Below are 5,535 nucleotides of genomic sequence, written 5' to 3' on the forward strand. Positions count from 1 at the left end.
AGAGGTTTGGTCATTATATACAATTGGAATTATCATAATATTCCCAATGAGGGAGAGATATTAAAGATATTCATTAAAAAAAAAGAAGTTAATTCTTACTTCATTTTATTTTTGTTACAACGGTAACGGAAAAAGTTTACCGAGTTCAGATCTATGTACTAATCATCTAACTGAATCTATACAATATTTAATATTTTATTAGTTTGTCATTATTATTATTGTAATTGACTTAAATTAGCACATTTAACGAACATATATGGGTTATAGGTTTTGATTGTTTAATTTGTGTCGATATTCGATTCTCAATAGTAAAAAAAAAATGCCTTTAAGGACAAGAAGTAATCTTTTTTATTATTCAAAGTCTATAAAAAGAATGAGAGCATCTCTCTCGTTCCTTTGAAACAGCTGAAGTGCGTGATTTTTGGTTAGCCGCTGACCGAGAACGCTACGGTGAGACTCGAGGTGTAGCCCAGCAAGAGCGTATCAGAATTTCTACGTCAAGAACGAGAAAAACGTTGGAGAAAAGAAAGCTTTTCAGGCTTTAATTGTTATTTATCAACATTATTTTTACTACTACTATTAGGATAACGAACATAGCAAGGTTCAAGGGGGAACGGAACCACCTGGTTAGATGAAAAGGACGAGCAAAACGAGCCCTGACCGGCTAGTAGGTAATAAATTTTTAATTAAAAATTAGAATTTGAATGGTGTATGAATCACATTCATTCATAAGGGATAAAGCATGGTAAACAATATACTAGTATATACTCGTATTTGTAACGAATTGAATAGATAAGATATGTTGATATTAATACAGTTGAAAAGAAATATTTTTCTTATAGAGATTTTTGACTTTCAATGACATCTTTCGGCAGAATATGGGAATCAGAATTGCAGGTAATATATATATTTTGCGCTAAAATAAACAAAAATGTAAGAGTTCGAAAATTATAAGTTTCAAAAATACTTATATTCAAATTTCTCGTAGTATTATTTAAGTAAACAAGATGTCGACTTCTAGAAAAAAGAATTACATCTGCTATATTAAATGTTTTTATTTTTTATCTAGGTTTGGTTTTTAAATCAGTAAAAGGACTTTGGTACGATTTTATAATAATAACTAATAAGACGATTTAACAACGAGAAGCTATACACGTTTTAATTTAAATAATTAATTTAACTTCTACTTTATGAAAATCAATACTTTATAAACATAAATATTATTAATTCACAATGTTCATGAAAACTTAAGTTCAGAGTATAGAATATGCAAAATCTTGAAACCATTTTAAAGTTAACAACACGACTTTATTTAGTACTTCATTAATTTTTCTAATTTAAAAATTGTATGTTCCTGAATTTATAGGTTTTAAATTGCCCTGGGATTTAAAAAACTATTTAACCAGTCCATTAAAGTCTATGTTAGTCTATGTTATGCTTATAATAAATAACAAGAATTATCTATTGGAATATTCATTAGAGTGGAATTATTATTACAGTTTATTTTTTTTGCGATATCAAAACTTATTAAACATTTGAATTGGTATTTATCACCTCCATTTTTTAATTAGTATATTATATACTGAAGTGCTCAACGGATCGTTATGAACTTTTTTCTTACATTAAACATATTTCTACATCGTTTGGTCTTTTCTTCCTCTATGGCCAATTTCCTAAGTTTCTCTATAAGATTTTAGGTATTCCACGTTTTTCTTTAATACTAACATTCCTTATTTCAAAATTACGATATTTATTTGTTCCGTTTGGAACTCATTTTTTTCTAACTTTTCACTGAACCTAATTTATTTGGATGAATGTCACCTTTCACTTTAATATTAATTATTTTTTATTTTTCAACATTTCATACTTAACCCGTTACTGTCAATAGAAAATGAGTTAATTATATATTTTCATTGTTTGTATCTTCTCAAAAGGAGGTCATACTTTATCCAAGTATTAGTTCCTTATATTACGTTACATTTATCAATAGAATCGCATATTTTCTATTTATGCAATCGTAGGAACTTATTTTTTTTTGTTAATAATAATAATAATAGTTACGTTAATAGATAATTTCTTAATTAATTTCTACATGTATCTTATATGCATTTCAATATATATCTCTCAAAAATTCTCTTCAGGATACTACGGCACAAATTTCATATTCTAATTCTCATAATATACTTTCTTATTTAGATATTTCCCGGTATCCAGTATGATTTTCTCTACTCCAACTACTTAATACTAGGACGTTCTTATCATTTATAACCAATTACGTACACAAAACATCATATCCTAAAACTCAAAACGTTGTTCCGATCAACTTCAACAGTTGAAAACTATTACTTATTTTTTCAAGATGACTGCACTTCATCCAAAACTAAAAAAGATGTCTGAATTTTAATAACTTTAAATATTACAAAGATTTACTGATCTAATGTAATTTATTCGTACGTAGAAATTAATAACTAATTCTTTGCTTAATTGATAAAAATAGATTTTAATATACGATGTTAAAAATGTTTACTCCGTTTGGCTGAAATTTTTATAACGAAATCGTAACGTTTGCTTAAATATACTTGTTAATTCGAGACCATTTATATTTTTTGTGTTTTTTCATGATAATTTTTATGCTAAAGATTTATTTATTTGTTATTAATAGAAATCGTGCGCAATAATTTTTAATTAACTGGTTATTTTCTTTATATTTTGATTAAAATAATGAAAAACGGTATTATTATACCCGTGTAATAACCGTATTTGATTTATTAAATACATTGTACACAAAAACCGCATGTATGAAAAATGTTTATCTTATTTTATTTAAAGTTTACGAACAAATAAAAACTTTTGTTTTTAAAAGTGATTCTTTACATTCTACGTACCATAAGGAGCCAGCCTTTAGTGCAAAATAGTTCCCAGAACAAAACTGATGCTGTTCATTTGAAGGCTTGTCACATAGAAACGAATTTTATTAAAAATATAACGGAGTTGAGTAGTTTTATTATAAGATCAGTGTTAGAAAAAAAAAATCGATAAAAAATTGATTTATGCAGCACAGAAAAATAACCTTCTTTCAGTACAGTAGAGAAGAACGATCGTAGAAATCATAGACAAAAATTGAATGCTGCATTCCTTATAACAAACCATATAGCATAAAAAATAATTGGCCTCTGTATATGCAAACGTGTAAGATAAAACTAAACTAAATTCGACAAAGGAGCGGGATATGTGTAATAATTAAATTTAGGATACATAGGGCAAAATAAAAAAGAATTAAAGCCAGAGAAAAGGAATATTTGTCTCATTAGAAGTATAGATCAGACATTTTTTTTTATCAATAGTCATTCAGAAACTTCATTGTTGAACAACAAGGGACCAATATTCGTAAACTTTAAGTTTTGGAATTTTAAATTATTTAAACTCTTTTTGTCAAGTTTTTAAATTTGTAATATTTAAAACTTAAAGGAAAGAGATAACCTGTTTGATTGGTTTAAGATCCACTTTATCTTTTGTGAGAAAGTTTTATTTATCCAAATTATACAAGAGGTGTGTAGTAAGTTGTGGTGGGTCAACTGAATTAAATGTTTCAGTAATTCAGGTATTTTTAATTTCAGTTTTTACGATTCATTATGTGATTATTTAAAATGAAAAATGTTGTTTGTATTTTTATCCTTATTTTTTATTATAAATCCCACTAAAAGTTATCGTTTTATGGTGTTCATAAGTATTGTTTATTTATCAATTAAAAGTTATTACTTTCCCAGCAATTATAGCTATATTAAAGGGGGAAGTATGGTGATCACGTCAAAAAAGGGGTAACCTTTTTTTTGCAATCTTTACGTTTTAGGTTCAACTAGCTCACCTAAAAAAAAACACAAAAAAAAACATATGCATTGCGCACTGTTTTTAGTTTTATATCTCAGAATTCACCAAAACCGATTTTCTTCAAATTTGGCACAAACATTTCTATATATGCAGCACTGATCAAATTTTTTTTAAAAATTCGTTAAGGATGTTGCGAACAAACGAATTTCTGATTTCTTCAGACATTATAGAGGAAACTTTATTAAAGAAAATTTGTTACCTACAATGCGTGTATAAATAACCCAAAAAACCTTTTAAAAAAATTAAACTTCCACCTCTAAAAATTTACGTATATGATTTTTGATCTCTCCCTTAAGTTTAAATATTTTTCAAACATTTTTTAAACAAGTTTATACCTCATATATAGAGCTATCAAGAAATGCATACGGTTTATTTGTTTTAATTATAGACCCCGGACGTAAAATTCAGAAAGTTTTTGACATTTTTTTCTTCGTTAGCCTTTATTGAAGTGGTGTTAGATTTACAGCAACATTAATTAAAATTTGTTAATTTTAACTTATATATGAATATTTTTTTCGAATTTTTTGTTTTTAATTCAATTATCAACTGTAAAAAAAAAATATATTTGGCTCTATCAGGCTCTAAATGTTTTATCAGAATTTTTGTCTCTTTATCATTTAAAGGAATATTAAAATTATAAGAGCTCTGTCATCTATATTATACTCCACTCTTAAAATCTCAAAATACTGTACTCAAAATCTGAAACAATTTTTTTCATTACTTTCATAAAAATTGTATTTGCACTATCAAGTTATACTTGTCCGGAGAAGCCGAGAAATTCATAAAATACTTTGCCAGATTTAAATTTTTTTTTATTTCTTAGCTTATAGTTTGACTGTGTTTTTGTAGTATATACTGCTGATCGCTTCTTGGCCTCTTGGCTAAGATCAAAGTGTAGTATATGCTGCTGATATTTTTGGTCAACTATGGTTATAGTTTATTTAAATTTGTGTTAACTGTTTTTGAACGTAATCCCTTTTCCACAGATAGTTTGCAGTATCCAGAATATTCATTTTTTTTTTGTATTTAAAAGTGACAAATCTTCGTAGCGGTTAAACGTGTCTGCCTTTTATCCGGAGATTCCGGCTTCGAATCCCGGTCAGGAATGACATTTTTCTCATGCACGAAAACTTATCATCTATCGGCAATTATTATAGGATAATCTGTTGCTGATTATTATTAATAAATAAACACATAATTAATCTTATAAAAAATATTTATGTTACACGTAATTAAAACGGTATAAAATAATATTGCAACTTATATGCTCACGGGTATACCAAAGTTTCTGTAGCACTTTTGTTCCAACATATCTTGAAATATAGCTGTTTTTCCCTATTATCCTTCATGCTTTACCATGCAACTTTACTTAAGAAAAAATAAGAGCCTACTCTCTCTCTCTCTCTTAAGATCCTCGTAACATATTATCTTTCAAATCCACACATTTTTGCAAATCCAAATATAGAAAAATTACTTCTCAAGTTTTCTGCCATTAAAACGATTTAATAATAATTTTTCCCAAATATTTTAAAATCTATTTCCCAAAAAATAATCTCAGATAATGAACATTTATTTAGAAGAAATCAACAAAGTTTATTTCAAATAAGAAAATAATTGAAGTTTCAAATATTATTTTTAAGTCAATAA

General features: G+C 26.8%; 1 pseudogene; it reads left to right on the forward strand.

Annotated features, from left to right (window-relative positions):
• Positions 1–4,749: 4,749 nt before the first annotated feature.
• LOC142324302 (U2 spliceosomal RNA) lies at positions 4,750–4,866 on the forward strand (annotated as a pseudogene).
• Positions 4,867–5,535: the final 669 nt, after the last annotated feature.

This window comes from Lycorma delicatula, chromosome 4 (genome assembly GCF_047948215.1).
Source record: "Lycorma delicatula isolate Av1 chromosome 4, ASM4794821v1, whole genome shotgun sequence".
In the NCBI taxonomy this organism is placed as follows: domain Eukaryota; kingdom Metazoa; phylum Arthropoda; class Insecta; order Hemiptera; family Fulgoridae; genus Lycorma; species Lycorma delicatula.